Source organism: Mytilus californianus, unplaced genomic scaffold (assembly GCF_021869535.1).
Source record: "Mytilus californianus isolate M0D057914Y unplaced genomic scaffold, xbMytCali1.0.p SCAF_11, whole genome shotgun sequence".
In the NCBI taxonomy this organism is placed as follows: Eukaryota; Metazoa; Mollusca; class Bivalvia; order Mytilida; family Mytilidae; genus Mytilus; species Mytilus californianus.
The window spans coordinates 62,136,909-62,148,387 of NW_026262593.1; the positions used below are offsets into that span (position 1 = coordinate 62,136,909).

Sequence of the window (11,479 nt, forward strand, 5' to 3'; positions counted from 1 at the left end):
GTGATCAATTTATTTGGCAATCGCCAATGGCAGTCAGCAGGGTTTAAGAACATCAGTTGTTCGACCTGTTAGTCAAATGCGTTTTGTTAAAATAGACTTTTTCACTTTTTTTGGTCTTTTGGAAATTGTTGTTTGTGCTGTATGTAGACCCCTCTACCAAGAAATTTGTTTTACATGCACACGTATAAAAATTGCGGTTTTTATCCAACGCAACCATAGGTTTGAACGTTGTTTTCAATTTAGACTTTTATATATTTTTTCGTTTGGGCTTGTATTATATTTTCCTTCGGGTTTATATGATCCGTTCATCCTATTTCGACTCTTTAAAATTCAAGAGTCTATCCTAAATTGAGGTAAATTATATGGCCTTCCAAATACCGTTTCGATCCCTAACATCACTGAAGAGACATTAATTGTCGAAATCCGGATATGGTGTACAAATTTTTGCACCTCATGTTTGTGGTATACCATCTTTTCCACAAGTTTATTGTTTTCTGTTTGGTATTTAATTAATATTAAGATCCATTTTGTTAGATCTGGTGATCAATTTATTTGGCAATCGCCAATGGCAGTCAGCAGGGTTTAAGAACATCAGTTGTTCGACCTGTTAGTCAAAGCGTTTTGTTAAAATAGACTTTTTCACTTTTTTTGGTCTTTTGGAAATTGTTGTTTGTGCTGTATTTAGACCCCTCTACCAAGAAATTTGTTTTACATGCACACGTATAAAAATTGCGGTTTTTATCCAACGCAATCATAGGTTTGAACGTTGTTTTCAATTTAGACTTTTATATATTTTTTCGTTTGGGCTTGTATTATATTTTCCTTCGGGTTTATATGATCCGTTCATCCTATTTCGACTCTTTAAAATTCAAGAGTCTATCCTAAATTGAGGTAAATTATATGGCCTTCCAAATACCGTTTCGATCCCTAACATCACTGAAGAGACATTAATTGTCGAAATCCGGATATGGTGTACAAATTTTTGCACCTCATGTTTGTGGTATACCATCTTTTCCACAAGTTTATTGTTTTCTGTTTGGTATTTAATTAATATTAAGATCCATTTTGTTAGATCTGGTGATCAATTTATTTGGCAATCGCCAATGGCAGTCAGCAGGGTTTAAGAACATCAGTTGTTCGACCTGTTATTCAAATGCGTTTTGTTAAAAATAGACTTTTTCACTTTTTTTGGTCTTTTGGAAATTGTTGTTTGTGCTGTATTTAGACCCCTCTACCAAGAAATTTGTTTTACATGCACACGTATAAAAATTGCGGTTTTTATCCAACGCAATCATAGGTTTGAACGTTGTTTTCAATTTAGACTTTTATATATATATATATATATTGATCTTATAGAAACATTAACAAATATATATTTATATCCATACTGCAGAAAAACAAAAAATATGAAAACGGTTAAATGCACAGTATACGTAAAAAGTAAAATAACAACAACACCCAACTTAAAGGAGCTTCAAACCGTATGTTCCCTTAACCAATGGCAAAATCAATAGCACATACACATCAAACGAATGAAAAAAAAAAAAAAACTGTCATTTTCCTGACTTGGTACAGGGATTTTCTTATGTAGAAAAATTGTGTTTTTGCATATCGTTCTTTATGTGACCTTTGAACTTAGTAAATTCTAACGTCACTGATGAGTCTTGGGTTGACGTAACGCTCGTCTGGCTTACAGATTATGGTATCTTTGTTTTTTAATACATATACACGCATGTAATGCTAGCGAATAATTGTGATTGACTTCTGATTGTCATGCTCCAAAGGTTACTTATTTAGTATGTCGTTTGTTTGCTATATATAATACTTTAATATTTTTTCAAAAGGTTTGATTGGTCAGATCAATACAAGACAAGAAAACCAGCACACAAACAAACTTACAAGCAAAATGACAAAAGACATTGAAAGATGCAAAATAACGACCAAGAATGCATGTACAAATGGATATTGTTAAGCATTTATTAGCCAAATTTCAACTAATCAATACAACATGTCTACTAGATGGATGTTACATTTTTAATTGAACAAATGAAGTTGTCGATAATTTCTATTTGTAGGTTTGCTCCATTAAGAAGTCATTAACTGGTGGTCATATATTTTGGACTTTATTTGAAAAGGGATGTATGTTGGAACAGGTATAATTAATTCTGCGAAATTTGTTAGAAGAAAGCGCAACACTTTGACTAGATTTGTATTGTTTAATTTTAATGAAGTTTTCAAAAATATATTTACTTTGACAAAAATATAGAAATTTCAAGACATTTGAACCACATAATTTTTGGGTGTATAGCAGTTTGAAAAAATAACACTAATTGCTTGATTTCTCTTAACTTATATAATGTGATTAAAACGTTCACCTAATTTTCAGAGTTAATTTCCTAAAGTGTTCTGTACCCCTATGAGACAGGATTGAATACTTATAACAAATACATCGAAATAATCATTCTTACCTTATCTTTTTTGTGCGTATAAGCAAATTACGTCTCAACCTGTGAACAGTGACATCTTGTTTGGTCGTTTAATGTTAAGTTCGGATTTAATTAGATTAATATATCACTACATGTACATATCATTATCTCTTATTTCTGTACTCACTGAAAAACAGTTTTCGTTTTAAGTATTAGTAAAACAATTATAACGTTGTGAGGGCAAATCAATCTGTGATACGCCATATAGAAATAAAGATGTGGTATGATCTGTACAAGGCATTTTTTTCTCACAATTTTCTCATTTCAGTTCATTATCCTTTCCAATATTCGTGTACACGCAAACTACGTCTTAACCCTTTAGCAATGACATTTCATTTGGTTGTTTCGTTCTTCGATGTAATTAAATTTGAATTTTTTCTCTCATTACTTTTCGAGATATCTTATTTCTAAACTCACTGAAAAAACAGTTTTTTGTTTTAAGTATGAATTGTAACTTTTTTTGTAATGCTATAAGGACATTGTGTACATATTCAGCTGTGATACACCATGTTCTGATTTAATAGACATGGACACGATAACTGTCCAAAGTTATCGATCAATAATCGATTATTTGAAGTATTATCGTGAAACTGTTTACTCTGTGTTATTTTTGTATTTTATCGATTAGGTTTTTCAAAAAGTAATTACATTACTTTTTTATAACTGTCCATAACATCAACAGCATTACATATCAAAATAAAGTTAATCACAATTATGCTGCTCATCTAATTTAGAATGAACATATTTTCGTATTTTCATAAATCCATTATCACAGAAAAATAAGGGTAAGGAAATACGAAAAACAATTAAATCTGAGATTTATGTGAGAAACATGTACCGATATTATACGATTAAATCATAAAATGACAAAAAAAAAAAAAAAAAGCAGTAAAATCTGAAATTTTATTCACTTTAATCAACATATTTATAAGCATAAGAATATACCCATTCCCGAGTATACTTTCAATTTATGATTCTTGTTTGTTTGAAAAGTCTTGTAGCAAGATAGGAAGTTCCTTTGGACGTCGATCCGCATTTGACCTTACTCCGTATTGCTGTAAAACTGATTTATGTAACGATCATGAACCTCTGCCACCTACTACAGTGATGCCTACTATACCGCCAAATCCATGTAAGGAAATGCATATTGGTAGTTCTTATATAAGACATTTTAATAAAGGTTTTTTCCTAAAAACACCAAATATGAGTAGTGATATATATAATAAATACAATGTAGGCAATACAATTGATGAACAATGACTAAGATCTTCATTTAATAATTTCTACTGTCACTTTCACACTTTTTTATGTTTATTGGTCTGTGTCGAAGATCTTACCTGATAAATATTATGCAACATCGACGTTTCAAAGTTGGTATTCCAATTTATACAAATTATGTAACCCTACCAGACTGCATTTAAATGCAAACATAGCTTAACTATTCACACCTTTTTAAAGACAAAAAGAAAAGTAATCTTACAAAAGTTTGTTTTCAAATTTCATGTTTAAATATATCAATATATCCTGACATTTTTAATAATTGACCTATCCACGAGTGCTTGCATTTCATTTTTTCACATTAACAAATCCTTTATTGCACTATCAGTCGTATACAACTGCTCCATATACAATGTAGTACAACCATTCTATACAAGCTTATCGCTGTATGTAAGTCGTCAAATGAAACAGGAGAGTGACTTGACGACATCGTTCTTCTTCTTTGTAAGACTTATACATTGCATTGCATTATTACACTCATTATAACTTTGCGGATATATGTTTTCTCCGTTTACGGGTTGTTATTTACAGTAATTTATTTATAAACATACATGTGTCACTTTCTGTTGAATGTTGAATGTAGAACCTGTCTTTAATCTTTTACGAAGGTAAGATTCAGAAATAATAAGTGCCGCTGTAATATAAAAGATTAAATATTTTGAAGATGCTTGCTTTTTTTTTTATCCTAGTGGCGTTGATATAACGAATACCAACGAAAAAAAAAAAAAAAACAACAGCTGATTCATTTCTAAATATTTTGTCTGACGAGTGACGATGACACATGAGACGAATTGATTTATTATTGTTGGCAACCGACCACGTTTCAGTATTAACAAATTAAACCCCCTACTCAATCTTTTAGCGTTTACAATCATAACTGTCTACTCATGTGCATGATCCTAAAATGCAGTTTTCAACAACAAATATACGCTTCTAACGCACAAACTAATCCAGCAAGGAGGGCTTTGAGGAGAACGACTGATATCGACAATTAACAAGTTGTACGGTCACAACAATGAATAAGAGGCCTAGGACAACTTAGAAGTTTCTGCGTCTCAACTCACAATGGAAAGGGATTCCTTTGTCAGATTCTGTAAGCAGCTTGTCATCTATATTTAGTGTTTGAAATAATTGTAAGTTGTATATGTCAGTATGGAAAGGTATGATTATACCTTGACCTCATGTTCACGGTTCATTGGTCAATGTTAAGTTTTAGGGTTTTGGTCTTTTTTTAATACTTATAAAATAGTCAATAGGTCAACTATATTTGGTGTACGAAATGATTGTAAGGTGTACATGTCTGTCTGGCAGATATTATTGGTCCATGACCTCATTTTTATGGATCATTTGTCAATGTTCATTGTTAATAGTCAGGTCCTCCTTCAAGATACTATAATCATTAGTCAGCTATATTTGTTGCATGGAATTATTGCAAGATGTACATGTCTGCTAGTTTTTATCTGACTTTAACATTATTTTCATGGTTCATTGATCAATGTTAAGCTTTTTTCTTTATTAATCTGGTTCTTAGATACCATAAACAATAAGGTCAACTATATTTGTTGCATGGAATGATTGCAAGGTGAAACTGTCTGTCCGCCAGGGTTCATCTGACCTTGACTCCATTTCATGGTTCTTGATTAACTTTAAGTTTTCTTTAATAATCTGTATCGTAGATACTATGAAAAAATAAGGTTAACTTTATTTGATGCATGGAATGATTGTTAGGTGTACATTTCTGTCTGGCAAAGTTCAATTGACTTTAACATCATTATAACTGTCAATACCAAGTTTTTATGGTTTGGACTGTTTCCTGTATACTATAAGCAAGTGGTTAACTATATGTGGTCCATGGAACGATTGTGTGGTGTACATGTGTTATTGGCATGGTTTATCTGACCTCGACATCATATCGATAGGTCATTGATAATGTTCAGATAATGTGACACGTGTAGTAAATAAAGGCACCATTAGTATAACGCTGCTCAATAGTCATAAATCGTTAAGCGAAAAAAAAACAAATCAGGGTTACAAACTAAAACCGAGGGAAACACATAACCTATTAGTGGAAAACAACGGAACAACAGAAACACTGAACTGCAACAAAAACAAACGCAGCCATACATGGAAACGATCTATTTGATAACAACTGCCATACTCAAGACTTGATACAGGACATATTAAGACAAAATGATGGGTTGCACTTGGTTGTATGGCTAGCCAAACCTCCCACTTATATATATATATGGCAATGTTAACAATACCACTAAAATGACAACATTACGTTACAGGGATACAGTATAAATAAACACTCAGGACAAAGAAATACATAAAAAATGATATAATAGTAAATTGCAACATGCAAACCACAAAATAACAACGGACACCTCCCGAAATAAGAAAACTTTATCTCTAGGACTATGAACATAAAAGCATCATGGTTTGTGAAGCAGGCGAGACATTTCAGCATGTGCACTCTTATTGTGAATTTCCTTTATTTGTCATCTCAATCAATTAATGAGATTTGAACGGTGGTAAACTACTTTTGCCTTAACTTGTCACTCTAATAGTTCTCACAAGTTTACCATTATATATGCATGGTCATGAAATAAGATAATGTTAATTAACTATATTTTACATAACTATTTTCAAAACGTTATTATAGATTGTCCAAGAGGATTCCAATATGTCAGTGGGTCGTGTTATTTGGTGAACTTAACCAAAATGACATGGTCAAAAGCACAGGTAAATGTTATTTCAGTATATAGTATATACCATGTATAATATATAAAATATAGATATTCCCACTCGTTATTATTTTGAATATCGAACCGACTGCAAGTTGTCATTTGTAATTAGATATCGAATAACGAATAACAAACCAACAGCTTACCTCACAACATTAAATGAAATATAAATTAAGATATAAGAAATACACTTTTAAAGATAAAAAGGGAATCAATGAAAATATTAAAATAAGATGATAAGATAATAAGATAATAAAAAATGAAGAATACAATATAAAAATTAAGTATGTCTCAACCTTGACAAAGAGGATCAATGAAAGATGATTTCAGCTTCTTAATTGTGAAAAATGCTATTTCTATGTAGCAACATTACAACATCGCCTGCGAATGTTGTATTTTTCTGTCAGCTGTTACGATATGTATATATAAATTCCAGGGCTAGCTAGCCTATCATGATTTCACCGGTAATCACAAGGAAGCTAAAATCGAGAGTTCCAAGTGATGAAGTTGGTAGCATCCCTTAATCAAATTTACGGACGCCATCACCAGTTGATTAACTATTGTAGAATATCTGTTTCACAGATAACGACGGATATATTCCAATTGTCATAACCACTTTCCCGAACTGTTTTTTTTTCGAATATGACCTACCGAATTAGATTTATCGCCGAATTTGTACTAACACGAGTAATCCGACAGGTACCTCACTGTTCAGCTGAGGAACAAATCAGAACACCATTTTATATATTGTTTTTCATTAGAGTATTGAGTAAAAACTCTGACAGTAACAATATCAGTTCATATTGTTAATTTTGTTCGTCTAGTGTACTGTGACTTGACTTGACAAATTGAAATAAATGAACGTGCCATACCTTCTTGTTTCTTTTTTTTTTAAATTTTAGGACTTTTGCAAAAGTCATGGTGCACACTTAGCTGATTTCACTACAAAATATGAGATGGGACCTGTAATACAAAAAGCAGTAGTACCTCTGTCATCTCGTTTCCAATTCTTTGGTATGAGTTTTTATAATTTCTCTATTTTATATTTATTTTGAACGAATCTAAGTCTTGTCTTATGCATATAATGAATAGCTGCATTATTGAAGGGGCACTAGCTGTCAAATTCATGTTCACCAATCTAACTCAAATTTTCAGATTAGATTTATGACAATGTAAAACATTTATCAAAATTATAAAAGTTTAAAATAAATAATTTTCTGGGCATTGGCTTGATAATATATAGCTCCGTTTCGTGTCTATTTTAGTCTAGACGCCATTTAGTTATCTATCGAGATGACCCCGAAAACAACCGACTATCACATAACACGAAATAAACATAAACATGAATGTAAATAGATATATGAACCTCGTGCAAATGTTTTTTACGTCTGTTTGATTTCAACTTGAAGGTTAAAAAAATAAGTTAGTTTTCGATTTTACCTGTATAAGAATGATTTTTTTGTGGATCGAATCAGTCAATCAAACGATTTACCTTTGTTTTACTTTCAATATTGACAATTTTTTCTTTTAATAGCCTAACACGCACCAATCATGCATAATCCTAAGGGGTTAAATTTAAGTTCACATGAATACGGATTCAATGAGGTCGAATTATTCACTTGCAAGTGAATAATTCATCATCGATGTTTCTTAGCTAATTTTGACAAAATTGAACAATACTGGCTGCTAATAGCAATTTATTATTTCACTATATCACTTTCATTAATGATTGAACATAAACAATCATGATTTAATTGTGGTGTATCCCCTTTAAGTTTGTGTTATCTTTTGTTGTATGAAAATTAAGATAACCTTGCAGCAATTTAAATGTCTTGAATACTATTGATTCATTATTTTTCGTTGGATACCAATTTTCGTGGATTTCTTGGGAACAGGTGAACTACGAAATCAAATGATCAATGAATGACATATTTTCTACAAGCTTGTACGCAGACTTCGGCGAAACCACACAATTAAATATCTACAAACATGCAAGTGTTACTCAATGCATGCAAATTGGAACCCATGAAAATAAAAGAATCCAAAGTACTAAGTATGCGAACAGTTAAATAATGGTGAAAAGGGTCTAAAGATACCAACAAAAAAATACAAAAAATGTACTCGGATACAAAAAGACTGATACCTTGTTCAAAAAGATGGTATTTGGCCTTTAGGATAGCACATTCGTGTTCAAACCTGTGTGACATACTTTACAACGGACTAGAAAATAGAAAGAAACATACAAATAAATGCAACAAAAAGGTGTTGATAGATAGAAAGCTTAACAAATTTAGTAATAGCGTGTGGTTGGCAGTGTTCAGGTAATCAGTTAAGACAAGGTCACACATTTTAAATGTGAATGATACACTAGCATATGTTAAAGAGGTTTAGAATTCCAAATGTCAATGAATAAAATACTGTAACACTTATCTAAAGTTTCGAATTGTAGAAGCAAAAAAAAAACATTATTAGGTTAAGACATTAAAGATGAATATAATATATTGAGTAGATATGCAATATTATATAAGAAAAAGTGAAGTGTATATCAATGTGGTTCACCAATATTTTGTGGATGATTATGAACTATTCTCGATATCAAACAAATTAAACACTCAAAGCTGAAAAACATATGTTTTGTTTATTTTTTCAACTTCAGATCCGCATTGTTGGATAGATGCTGTATATTCTGACAGCCACCACCACTGGATTTGGTCGCACAGTTCTGCCTTAGTTGATTATCGTTCTTTTACCCAACTAGCACATAGTACTGGTAAAACTTCAAAGTGTGCATTTGCTACCTATGCTGCGGGTATTACTCCGTTGATATTTGAAATCGATGTTGACTGCAGTCGAAGTTACATTCCGTTATGTGAGGTTAATCCGTTTTAATAACATTAAATAATCGTCGTAATGATAATTGCGAGAATATTAAGAATGATTTGTCCCTTTCTTTTTTCTTTAGTTCTTAACCAAATTGGTTTTTTTTTAACATGTGGATTAGTGTGTATCAACAAGTGTCGTATTTGGCGAAACTTTTAGGAGTTTTTGGTTCTCAATGCTCTTCAACTTCGTTCTTAATGTGGCCTTTTTAACTTTTTTTATTCGAGCGTCACTGATGAGACTGGCGCAAACACAAAATTTTAATCCTCGTATCTCAATGTATCTATGGTGAGTTTATTAAATCGAACATTTTTCACTTTCCTTAAATTTCGCTATAGTGACGAATAAGGTGATCAGACACACAACAAACAAGATGACAAAAACAAAAAGAATACATTTTGCTAACAAAATAATAGAGAAATAATGTATTAATGATAAACAATGTATTAAAGATATATAATATAAATACTAACAAAATTATAAATATGTACCTGAAGATACCCTGGTCTTAAGGTACTAATATACATCTCCACTGAAATAGCTGAACCAGTGAAGAAATCTGTTAACAGCATGTGCAATATTGTTGTTGAAAAAAAAAAAAAAAACATTTTGCTAACAAAAAATGTAAAAACGTAAGAGAAGATTCTACCGCAGTATGTCATGCAATACGATTTTTGTCCAATTTTTACAATATATTTTAATATATTGAGAGTTATGTTTTGAGTACAAAAATACTTTGAAAGAAGAAATTTCGTATCGCATTTGATTCAGTAATAGATACAATACCACTTCAGGCCGAGCAGCAAGAAGAAGGTTTGTTTTCAAATAAATCGTACATGTAGTTATAAACAGAAAAATCTAACACTATCAAATTAGTATTTAAATGAAACATTATTTTTTTTTAGATAAATAAACAAAACGAGAATATCTAAAAAGTGAAATCACAAACATATCGATCTTCGATGAAAATAAAAGCGGAAAGTTCCCAATCAAATTGCAATATCAAAAGCTCAAATACACCAAACAAATGGATGAAAAATGTCATATTTTTGACTTGGTACAGGCATTTTCTTATTTAGAAAATGGTGGATTAAACCTGGTTTTATAGCTAGCAAAACCTCTCACTTGTATGGCAGTCGCATCAAATTCCATTATGTTGACAACGATATAAAGCATTACAAGTATACTTATAGAATACAACACATTTCAGTGATGGTCTCTTTGGTATTCTATAAAGAAAATGCAAAAATCATCAAAAACAATCTTGAAAAATGTTTTTGTGTAATCCTCGATCAAACCACAATACTACTGACGTGAACAAACTTTATATGTGCATATTACTATGAAATAAACAGGCGCTGTTTTTTTTTGATTGGGTTTGACATACTGTTTCTCTACATGAGCGTAACTGATGAAAGTAAATTCAGAAAAGCTCGTCTGACGCATGCAATATATAACGAGTTTTTCCCTTTTTTGACATTTACTATATTTAACACGTATACACACTTCTTTACCTTTAAAGATAATAAATTACTTTGTTTTCATCTCAAAATAAGGAATTATCTTTTTTTTTTGTTATATGGTGTTGTTGAATATCTGACACCTATCTTGTATCTTGATATAATATGATGTTACATTCGTTAATCATTTACTGTATCCTGGTTTATCACGGTAACCTTAAGATAACTAGCATAGTGGAGGTCTTTCAGAAATAATATGTTTGACGGTTACCATATCATATTGACGTGTGCACTGTGTAGGGTAGTAACATGCTTTTAAATTCAAATTAAACGGACGTATGTATAAACATATGATTGCCACGTATATCAATAACTTTTAAAACTTATGTGAATATCGTTTGTTTTTTTTTTTTAAATATGTTTCCTCTTTTGAGCTTCAACTAGAAATGTAGCTATGGTGACATTTACAATAATCTGCCGTCACGTGTAAGTCTAGGACGGTCTATGCACAAACGAGATATTTGTGTTCAATATTTATTCTTCAACTATTTGCTTATATAAAGACATACTGTGTACTCATTAATATGTCTTTGAATTCATTTCAGCGCATATTTGTAAAATGGATATC

General features: G+C 31.2%; 1 long non-coding RNA gene across 2 annotated transcripts; it reads left to right on the plus strand.

Annotated features, from left to right (window-relative positions):
* Positions 1 to 3,500: 3,500 nt before the first annotated feature.
* On the plus strand, positions 3,501 to 9,823 carry LOC127721013 (uncharacterized). 2 transcript variants are annotated; one of them, XR_007991034.1, is made up of 4 exons: positions 3,501 to 3,618; positions 6,430 to 6,509; positions 7,414 to 7,525; positions 9,168 to 9,823. It is a non-coding gene; the product is annotated as an uncharacterized LOC127721013 (long non-coding RNA). The 2 variants fall into 2 exon arrangements; XR_007991033.1 differs by lacking the exon at positions 3,501 to 3,618 and adding an exon at positions 4,311 to 4,372.
* Positions 9,824 to 11,479: the final 1,656 nt, after the last annotated feature.